Source organism: Myotis daubentonii, chromosome 9 (genome assembly GCF_963259705.1).
Source record: "Myotis daubentonii chromosome 9, mMyoDau2.1, whole genome shotgun sequence".
Taxonomy (NCBI): domain Eukaryota; kingdom Metazoa; phylum Chordata; class Mammalia; order Chiroptera; family Vespertilionidae; genus Myotis; species Myotis daubentonii.
Window position 1 is genome coordinate 13,780,601 of NC_081848.1, and position 11,979 is coordinate 13,792,579.

The following is an 11,979-nucleotide window of genomic DNA, read 5'->3' on the forward strand; positions in this document are numbered from 1 at the left end:
CCAACCCAATCTTTCATAAAAACAGAATCGTGGAGGTGGCACCTGCAGGGACTTTTATTTCGTGAACATGTGCTATGTAACAGGTGCTTTGCAGAGATTGCCTCAATCCTTACAACCTCCCAGAAAGACAGATGGAGAGGAAACAGGTGCAGAATAGCGAGGTAGCCGACGGGGTGGTAAATGACCCTGAAATCAAGGCTGACCTCTGAGCTCATCCTCTTTCCCTGACCCTATGCTGCCCTAACATAAGAAGCTCCTTTAGTAGATATAGAGAAAACGTTCTTCATCAATAATAATAATAATAATAATAATAATAATAAATACAATAGCAGAGAAAGGCACAAGTCACCCACCGTGTGTGTGTGTGTGTGTGTGTGTGTGTGTGTGTGTGTGTGTGTTAGTAAATGAGTTTTGGCCCAGGCCTACCGCACTGTAAAACAATGTTTCCAAAATAGCCCACGCCACGCTGTCTATAATTCATGCATTATAATTAACCCCGGGGTCAAGGTATTGTTTCTTGAAGCCCTAGTTGAAATGCAGATATGTGACCCGGGAAGACTGACACGGTCTCTCAATTACACCTAATTAAAGTGCTGGCTCTTTGAGAACTTGACCCGACCGGTTAGGGACTCCAGCAAGGCGGGGGCTCCTGGGCACCCTGCGGGGGAGGCCCCGGGCACAGGGAAGCCGGTGGCGGGTGGGCATCTGGGTTGGGGGCATCACTTGGCGAGTCTGCAGAGGTTGGGACTAAGCGAAAAACAAACTTGGACTTTCCTACAAGTCTCTGGGGAGGGAGCGAGGAACACACCTTGCCCTCCCATTTCAGGACTCTTCTGGAATCCCATTGTCACGTCTGAGGTTCACCACCTCCAGTTCCCCTGGCCTCGCCTCCGGGGTCGACCCCGGAGCAAATAACCCGGGCCTCGGCGACTAACCCCTTACCTCCCCCACCCCCTTCCCTGCCCACTGCAGCCCGGGCCGCAGATTTAACCCCCACCCCCACCCCCACCCCGCCTCCACCCGACTCGGGCGCGGAGCCTCGCGACCCCTGCTGCTGCGCCGCGCCCGCCCGCCCGCCCGGCTCGGGACTGGGCATGCTCAGTCGCCGCCCGCGGCGCGCTCCCACGGAAACCTCTGCGCGCCCTCCCGCGGCTGCCCGTGGTCGCCGCTCGCCGCCAGCATCCCGGGTGCCTCCCGGCTTGCTCCGCTCCGCGCGACCCAGATTCCTGCCCCGTCCCCGCCCTCCCGCACCCGCAGCCTGTGCGGCAGCCGCGGCCACCCCAGTCCAGCTCCGCGCCGGGGACGGACGGCGTCCACCGCCTCTGCGCAGCGCGCAGCCCGAGCCCGGGGAGGCGGCGATGGAGAGCCGACTGCCGCGCGCCACGACCTGCTGAGCGCGCTGCTGCCGCCCGGCCAGGTGAGCCGCGGAGCCTGGGGCCGACCCCGGAGCGGCCGAGGGGCCAGGGGCGAATGCCCTTGCGGGGCGGGGGAGAGGTGGCGGCGAGGACGCGAGGCACCGCGCGAGCTGCGCTGCGTCTGGGGCGCAGCAGAAATGTAGGGTTGTGGACAGAGAGGGGACTTGAATGCAAGTGCACGCTCTCTCCGAGCCGGGGCTGCGTGTCTCTTAGGACGGTGATGCCCCATCCGGTCCCTAAAATTAACACCCGCGGAGCGGCAGGTTGGCACGCGAGGAGGTTTGCGTCTCGGTGCCCGGAGCGGGTCACCTAGCAACTGAACGCCCAGGGCTCGGGAGGAGGCATGCCCGGCGCAGGCCAAAATGGGGAGCGAGGACGAAGGGCGGCCTGGCCGGGTCCTCGGGCCCCCTGCCCCGCGGCCCCCGGCGTGAGGCGGGGCTGCGGGGCTGGGGTCGCCCGCGCTGCGGGGCCGAGAGGAGCTGGGTGCTGGGTGCCGGGCCGACCGCGGTTCCTCCTCCAACTGCTGGAAACACCTCCCTAATTCGAGCCCCTCTCTCTCCTGGGCGGGGGGATGGAACAGGGTGATGGGGAGCGACGGCCGTGAGAGCTGTTCAAGGGGGATAGTGGAGTGTGGCGGTGGGTGTGCTGCTGTGAGTGCCTTTTCCCCCAAGTGTGGGTGCGGGCTGCTACGACTCACAGTGTTTCTGTTCAACCCCAAGTGGCGAGTCCGGTAACACGCCTTATGAATATTTCAGGAAAGACCTCGCAGGCTCGCTAGCTCCAGATCAAGTTTAATGAATATGTTTGTCAGCCTTTCTGCTCCACACAGACAGGTGGAAGCCCCGCGCTTTGAGCTTTGCCAGTTCCATCCCTTTCCCACACCAACTAGGCAAAGACGCTCCTGCCCGCCAGCCCCGCGAGCTTTGGGTTGGAAACATAAATTGAGTCTGTCGTTTGGAGAGACCAGTTTTGGGCAGGCATCCAGGCATTGTTCTGCATCTCTGCAGTGTGTGCGTGTGTGCGGGAGCTTGACAGCCGACCTCCCCGGGCTGCCAATATGGTGGAAAGCAGGTGTGCTTGTGTTGGGACAAGCGTCTTGACTCATTCTCATCTTAGGGCACCAGGTAGTTAGAGCGGACTTAGTCATTGTCTCCCTAGAAGTCATCTCTGAGACTAGTCTAGCTGAAATTTGAGGAAGGCACAGTCTTGTCTCCCTCTGCATTGGGAGGTATCTATTTCCTCTTAATACTTTCGTGGAAATGAGGAATGAATGTCCTTTCTGTAATCACTCTCAAGATCACTGAAAGAATGTGTTAATATAGGGAACTTTCAGGACTGGAGCAAGCTGTAGGGCATGTTTCCTTCCACTTGGGGTTATAACTTCTATTGCACCATCAGCATTAATCAGTCAACCGGCAGGCACAGCAGTTTTTTACTCTGAAATGGGAAGAAACCGGCTTTTTTCTTCCATGAATGAGACAGGTATGTCTGTGAACAACCTGTGAGGAATTCCTCTGTTGACCAAGATTTCAAGCCTCTGAAATGTACACGATTCTAAAAGAGGCAACTGTTCCCCTTGCCCGCCCATACCCAGTAACGCTGAAGCACTTGGATTTGCAGATGCTTCACGTTCAGAAAGGCTTTGCCAACAAAGACCGATGGCGGTTACATCACAGGCTCCACCTCTGCCTGCCAGGCTGCTTCTCCCCAACCTGTTAGCAAGGACTGTATGCCTCCCTGTGCTCTTTTAAGGAAGAAAGGAAATTCCAGAAGGAAAGACTTGTTTAGTTCCCTCATTGTGTTTTGCTGGTTTAATTAAAAATATGAAGATTTCAAAAGCGGTTTATTATTAGTACATGTAAACCAGGACTTAACTGAGGCAGGGTAATAACTCTATAAATATCAGCTTTCCAAGAGATATTGAATAACATTACAGTATTATTTTTGCTAAAATTATTGATAGATGGTATTGAAGGGGATTCTATGAAATAGCAAAATAAGTGAAAATTTTACATAATAAACAGCTTTTTCTAAAAGATGTGACTGGGATGCTCAGAGAGATACTCAGCTGCATTCACAGACAAAAATCTGGCCAGTTGTGCAGAGTTTAGATGTATACTACCAGGAGCTCTAAAGAAGTATTCCTTGAGCCCTCTGAGAATTTTTAGAGCCACTGGCAGAATTGTGAAATTTAGCAAATAAAAATACAGGTTGCCATTTAAATTTTATTTCTGATAAACACTAAATAATTGTTTTTAGTATAAGTATGTCCCATGCACTATTCAGGGCTTGCTTATACTAAAAAAATTAAAAATAAAAAAATTACTTGTTTATTTAAAATTCAATTTTGACTGGATAGCCTGTATTTTACCTGGCAACTCTAGTCACCAGAAATGTCTTCTTCCTCTTTTGGGGGGTCACTTAAGGGTTAAAAAATAAAGTGGAGCAGAAACCATATGCTGGTTTGTAATCTGGGACAAGCTCAATTCTGGTTCAAGCTATTGAAAATAGCTCATGCTTAAAAGTAAGTAGTTTCGGTGTAACGCATTTCTTGAATATCTTTGCTTGCTAGGCTTAGTGGGAGGTGCCAAAGATACAAAGATGAGTCGGAAAGGGAGAGGGTTTGCATTATAAGATGTGAGACTTGCTATGCCAACTGTCTGTGGGGTCCTCAGGAGCGTGGGAGGGACACTGAATTCTGCTGGGCAGCCTTGGACAGGTTTGGCCTTGAAGAAGAAAGTGAGGTCTTATCCTGGGAGGAAAGGAGGGGAAAACCCAGGGATTTATACTTCATGGAGTGGAACTGGAAGTTAAAGGATTTTACCAGATGGCCTCAGTCAGAGGACAGAGAATGAGAGAAGTGAGAAAGGGGTTCTAAAGAAAGGCTTTAAATAGTTGCTGGTGGGAATGAAAGAGGGAGCTGAAAAGGGACAAGTGCAAGGATTGGTAAATGGTACTTGAGTGAATGCATCGCATTGAATTTTAAAAAGTAGCTGTTCTGCCCTTGCACTAATACCCAAGGTGTTCCTTTACGATTCTGCTGCCATCCTGGTTTCCTCAGGTAAAAGGTCAAACAATACTGGAACACAGTATTTAAAAGTCTTACTATTTTTATATAAAAGTAGATGGTTAAGTGTAATATTTGAGGTGCTGATCGATATACAGTGGCTTCTGGCACAAATTTCTGAAATAAGATAAGCAGATGTTTTGGTTCTAGCAAACCTATTTCTTCAAGTAGAAAAAGATGTTAAATTGCAATCACCTTCTGATTTGGCCCAGCTATCCTTAAGGAAGCAGCTTCTGAAGATGGAAAGAATGTGGATTTTACAGAAATAGCACCGTGTGAAAATGACCAGATGCTTGTAAGACCACAGAGTACTTACTCTGAATGCTCCAAATGCAATTAATTCCCCCAAATTGCTCACCACTTACATTTGTGTCTTTGAAGACCCAGCAGATCCTTTCACTGCTGGCCAGCAGAGGAAGTTTCCAGGGGCACTGAAGATCAAACCAGTGCAGTCCGTGTAGAGAACAGTTCCTCGTTTCTTGAAGATTCCAGTGTGCCAATCTCAAACAAATGAAACAGAATGCCATTCTAGACTGCGCTTCTGTCCACAAACCTCGTTATCTTAGGGATCATCTTCAGAAAAACCTCATTCAGTTGGGTGTCTATCTGTACAGTTAAATTTCTGCTTCATATTTTACAAAAAGTGCTTAAAACCATGAAAACTACTCTGCTAAAATGTATAATGAAGTAGTTAATTAGGGTCTGTCTTATCAAATTATTATCCTTCAAAATAGAGAAGAAAACAGTTCTATTTCAGGTAGTTATGCTGTCTTTATAGTGTCTGCCAAACATGTTCTGCCTTATAATTCTGGTAGTATATATCATTCTGGTAGTATATGAGAGAAAAAAATGTATTAACATGCTGAAGTTACTAAAAGTTCAAGACAGTTGCACTGTAGGTTTTATTTTCAGTGAGATTTCACCTGGATATGACTTATTAAAGAAAGGCTTACTGCAGCGATCTTTAGCAACAGCTTATGGACTATCACCCAGAGAGAGCTTTAACTGAAATTGTGTGCTCAATTCACATTCTAAGTCCTCAGTAAATACTCTGAATTTAAAGGATCTAAACACAGTATGTTCTCCCATCCCAGGAGCTCTTAACTCTTTAGCTCACTTATGCTAGCCATGAGCAAGTTTTATTAAACCTCAGTTTCTGTGTTATAAAAATGGAAGATATGCACATTTGAGAAAAGAATATTGTGCCAACTCCAATCCTCTATGTCTATAAAATAATCATTAATTGGTACTACTGTTTTGAGGGGTAAATAACTTCATTCTCAATGTAATTAGCCAATTTATATGTTGTATGTGCACTCTCCGTGATGTTTCAGATGCCATAGAAATAATTCACAAGTTGTTATCTTTGCTTTTTTTTTTTTTTTTTTTTTTGCCTTTTTAGTACAAAGCCAGATGATTGTTGTAAATGCTTAAGGAGAGCTCAGTAACGCTTTTAAAAATCAGTCTTAAGCAAGCTAATGCCTGCAGATTCAAAGGTCTTTACATAGCTTTTAAATATTGTTTCCTTTTTAATCATTGGGATTAGGACTTGCATAATTAGAATGTTGGTATAAGAGCTTATTTCAGCTGCTGTAACTCTCCTTCCTCTTTCCCTTGTACAAGTACATGGTTAAAAGCTGCCATACGCTTTGAAGCCATCATTCATGGTGAGACCAATAATTTATTTCTCACACAGCTGTTTTTTTGGTTTAGCAAATATCATCAATGACATTATAAACTCTGTTCCTTAATTTTTATATCTCCAAATTGGCATGATGAATATTTTTAAATATACTTTATTGATTTTTTTATAGAGAGAAAGGGAGAAGAATAGAGAGTTAGAAACATCGATGAGAGAGAAACATCGATCAGCTGCCTCCTGCACACCCCCAACTGGGGATGTGCTCGCAACCAAGGTACATGCCCTTGACTGAACCGAACTGGGGACCCATCAGTCCACAGGCCGATGCTCTCTCCACTGAGCCAAACCGGTCAGGGCGGCATGATGAACATTTTAAGTGTGAAACAATCTCTGGAATGTATTTATGTGCAAGTACATTTCTTCCTTTCCCCTTTAGCAGTAGAATAAGAATGTTCTACCCTACAGAATTTGGAACTCAGATTTCCTGAAGATTCTATATTCCAATAGAACATTTAGATTTTCATTTCAGATTTTCCTTGGTCTTAGAATCCATTTAAATTAGAAAGAAATTTAAAGCAAATGTTTTTGTTTTTTAAAAAATATATTTTATTGATTTTTTACAGAGAAGAAGGGAGAAGGATAGAGAGTTTGAAACGTCGATGAGATAGAAACATCAATCAGCTGCCTCCTGCACACCCCCTCCTGGGGATGTGCCCGCAACCAAGGTACATGCCCTTGACCAGAATCAAACGTGGGACCCTTCAGTCCACAGGCCGCTGCTCTATCCACTGAGCCAAACCAGTTAGGGCAAAGCAAATGTTTTTATGCAAAAAGTTTAATCATACATTTTATTCAAATGAATTTAAGAAAATGTATGATTAAAGGGATATCAAGTTTAATCAAAGCTGTTTTAATTAAAATATATATTATGTACATCATTAGTCATAATTTTAAAAGCCTATATTAGAATACCTAGCATAGAATTTTTATTTTCATATTATGTCTCTTGTATACTGTGTTTGTAGCCCAATATGTGAAACCAGTATATGAAAGTCAAGACTTACAAAATAGAAGAATTGGGTTACGGTATTTACTTTACTGAAGAGTTCTGTATTGTAACAAAAATTTCTCCATTAAAGTGTAATGCCCTAGGGTATTTAAAATAGAGTCAGACTCATCAAATTTTTACATCTGCACAATCCTGGGGACACATCTATCAAGTTGGCTCCTGAGTAAGTTTCAAAAAGGAGGTCTGACACATGCTGTAATACCTGGATTGATCAGCTGTACCCACAGAATGTTCAAAGGTGTGGGAGCCAACATAGAAGGTGGTTTATGTTGGCCTGCTTCATAGCTCTTCCCTCCACCCTAACATTTCTACAATTTTATTGACAACACAGATACACTTAGATCTTACATATATCAGGTTTATTGATAATGCAAAGCTCAAAGCAGTAGTGAATTTGAATGACAATCAGGATTAAACTTGATATCCCTTAGCCCAAAGCAAGGGCCAAAACTAAGGTTATATTTAAGAAAGAATAGATGTTGACTTCGTTTAGAGTCTAAAATCAGTTGCCCAATGACAGGGAGTGGCAGCCTAGCGTAACAACAGTTTAGGCTGTAAATAATGATTTTAGTTTGCTTGAGTACTAACCAACTGTACAGAAGAAATCAATATTAGCTTAGGTTGGATTCATAGATGAATAGAGTCCATATCAAAAAGCTCAGAAACAAACCACATAACACACTGCACCGACGGTGGTGCGTTTTGGACCACCTATCAAGAATTAATAAGGAGGAATACTGTTATTGGGCAGGAATTTGGTGCACATGAGTTTAAAAATACCTCCTAGCTCAAGCCAGTGTTACTCAGTGGTTAGAGCATTGTCCCACGCACTGAAGGGTGGCGGGTTCGATTCCTGATCAAAGGCACGTACATGAGTTGCAGGTTCAATTGCCGGCCCCAGGAGGCAACCAATCAATGTATCTCACTCATCTTTCTCTCTCTCTTCCTCTCTCCTTCTCCTCCTCTTCCTCTTTCCCTTTTCCTCTTCCTCCCTTCCATTCTCTCTAAAAATCAATGGGGAAAATGTCTTCTGGTGAGGACTTTAAGAAGAAAAGCCTCCTAAATCTGATTATGCAGTTTCAATTGAGCTCCCGGGCACTTACTAGTATACACCAATCTGCCAATGTGCAATTCACCTTAGTAACATTTATGTAACAAATAACTATTTTACATTCTTTCTTTTATTTATAATAAATATCCTTTTTTTTTCTACTTAATACTTACTCCCTAGAAAATTAATCAGTCATTAATTAAAATAAATGCATCTGGCCCTAGCCAGTTTGGCTCAGTGGATAGAGCAGCAGCCTGTGGACCACAGTGTCCCGGGGTTCGATTCTGGTCAAGGACATGTACCTCAGTTGCAGGCTCCTCCCTGGTCCAGGCCCTGGTCAGGGCTTGTGCAGGAAGCAACCAATCAGTGTGTTTCTCTCATCGATATTTCTCTCTGTCTTTCCCTCACTCTCCCACTCTCTCTAAAAATCAATGGAAAAATACCCTCGGGTGAGGATTAAAATAATAATAAGAAGAATTAATTAATTAATAAAATAACTTCATCTACTCTGTGACCACCCCTGGGTTGAATTAAATATCTTACTTCCAGGTATTACTTTTTTTAAAATTTACCTTTATTGTTGAAAGTATTACAGTTGTCCCCTTTTTCCCCCATTGACTCTCTACCCCACTCCCGCCCCCTCCCCAGTCCTTTACTGCACTATTGTCTGTGTCCATGGGTTATGTATATCTATAATAATAAAAGCATAATATACTAATTAGACCAGACATCCTCCCGGATGACCTTCCAGATGAAGCCGGGGCTGCAAGGGAAGCCCGGGTCCCAGGTGCCAGAGAAAAGCTAGTGGCAGCAGCCAGGGGAAGGAAGGCCTACTCTTGCATGAATTTCATGCATTGGGCCTCTAGTTTACATATAAATTCTTTGGTTAATCTCTTCCTGCCCACCCTCCCCACCCCACCCCCACTTACCGCTGAAATATGTCAGTCTGTTCCATGCTTCAATGTCTCTGGGTCTATTTTGTCCATCAGTTTATTTTGTTCATTGGATTCCACATATAAGTGAGATCACATGACACTTGTCTTTCTCTAACTGGCTTATGTTCTTTAACTACCTGAGATTATGCTTGAAATTCTTAGTTCAAAACTATAAGTGTTTTGAATAGCCATAAAATAGGCCTGTGTCCAGGTTCTAAGATAAAATTGCATAGTACACCTAATCAAATTAGACAAAGATGAAAGGCAAAAGTGTTCACTCCGTGCACACTCTGTGTACTCTATTTCTCTGCACTTTGGCTTTCAAACGTATTTGTTTATAGTATTAAGTGGACACCTGGCATTCCTTTTGAGCACTGCCATCTGAACCCCTTGCTCGTGTTGGAGGGTCTCCCACATTATGAGGTAGAGCCCACACCCCACTATAAAATTGCCAGGTGCTTTCATTCCCAGACATCCTGTATCATAGGCATGGGCCCAGGCCCCAGACTCTGCCCAGAGATTCCAGTCAGCAACGCCCCTTTGGCCAGTGCTGGTCCAGCTCCAGAGCCTGGACCTGGTGGCAGCAGGAGAGGTGCCTATACTGGATCAGCTCTGTGTCATTCCAGGAGTTATTTTGGGGCTACATAAGCTCGAAACCCAGTTTACCAGCCCTCCTGGAGATTCTGTGGATAACCTTTAGAACAAAGTTTGTTTCTGCTTAAATAGGCAGAGCTAGTTTCGCAGGGGGGGGAGGGGCGGGGGAGTTGTTTTGGTTTTGGTTTTGGTTTTTCAGTAATAAACCCTGAGTGGTACAGGGTGGAAATCCATGCTCCCCTTGGCATGTTAGTCACTAGGAACCATTGAGAACAAAGCACTTAGAAAGGCACAAAAGGACATGTTTATCCATCCTCTGAGTGTTTCTGGAACAAGTCACTCTGCTTGGCACTGGACAGGACAGGCACACAGAGCTGGTATTTTCAAATTAGGGGTTATGGGGATGAGGAGGAGGAGGTGGAAACACCACTTGCAAACAGATGTAGGCAGATATCCATATGTGGTTTCCTGATTCTAATGATTGATTTAGTGTAGGGGTGAAGGGTTGGAATAAGAAAGGATACTTTTGGAGAATATGCTGTCTTTCATCAATTTCAAGAGACAAGTTTTTTTCACTTTAACATTTATGAAATTAGAACACACTGTTAGAGTGTGTCATGTTTTAATTAACACCCTTTTCTCCTCAACCTATCTAACATCTTTCACCAAATCTAAGATTTCACTGATAGACACCATTACAGTTTTTTTTTACAAATTAGAAAAAAATCTTGGCAAGTAATTACTAAAAAATGACAGTGCCTAATATTATACTGGAGGCTCTAGAGTAGAGACTTTAAAAAGACCCCAAGAGAACTAAGGCAATCATGGAAATAGTGTGGATTAAATGCCAAATACCTGTTCATTGTTGTTGTTAACAAAGCTGTTGAACAGCAATAGATTTACCTCTAACTTCTTTTATGAACAAATTCAAATGCTGATCATCATGGCCTTGGTTGTCTATAAAAATGCCTATTATGCTTACTGTGATTATCAAATTTGTGGATGGCACAATTTTTTTGGTAACTTTTTTATTTTATTTTATTTTTATTTTTTTATTTTTTTTAAATATATTTTTGTTGATTTTTTACAGAGAGGAAGGGAGAGGGATAGATAGTTAGAAACATCGATGAGAGAGAAACATTGATCAGCTGCCTCCTGCACACCCCCTCCTGGAGATGTGCCCACAACTAAGGTACATGCCCTTGCCCGGAATTGAACCTGGGACCTTTCAGTCCGAAGGCCAACGCTCTATCCACTGAGCCAAACTGGTTAGGGCTTGGTAACTTTTTTATTTGAAATATTTCAAATATATACAAAATTAGATAGAATTAGTATAATGGATCCCAATATTCAAAATTATCAACTCATAACCAGTGCTGTTTGATTTCTAATCAGATATTCTATCCAACCCAGTTTATTTTGGAGGAAATCCTAGACACATATCCTATCATTAGTAAATACTTCAGTGTGTATCTCTAAAATATAATGACATTTCAAAGACACATAATCACAATATCATTATTACATTCCTGAAAAATATATCTATAATTTGTGGCACTTTTTTAATAAGCAAATTTTGGCCCTAGCTGGTTTGGCTCAGTGGATAGAGCATCGGCCTGTGGACTGAAGGGTCCTAGGATGATTCCAGTCAAGGGCATGTGGCTGGGTTGCAGGCTTGATCCCCAGTGGGTGTATGTGTAAGAGGTAGCCGATCATTGATTCTCTCTCATCATATCATCATTTCTCTCTCTCTCTCCTTCTCCCTTCCTCTCTCTGAAATCAATCAAAATATATTTTTTTAAAAAATCAGTGGACACCAAAGTGGACATAAATTGCTTTTCTAAGTAAATGAAAAATTTGTGGAGATATATATATAATTGATCTCAGAGAGAAAAGGAGAGGGAGAGAGAGATAGAAACATCCATGATGAGAGAGAATCAATGATTGGCTACCTCTTCCACACACCCCCACTGGAGATTGAGCCTGCAACTCAGGCATGTGCCCTGACCAGGAATCCAACCCTGACCTCCTGGTTTATGGGTCAATGCCCAACCACTGAGTAAAACCAGCCAGGCCACTGATTTTTTTAAAAAGAAATTTATATGATGATGGTAAGTCATATTGCAGCTCTTGATGTTCCATTCTACAGCTTTCTTTAGAATATGTTCTCTAGTTGAGGATTTGCATAAAGAATACAGTGCGGTCC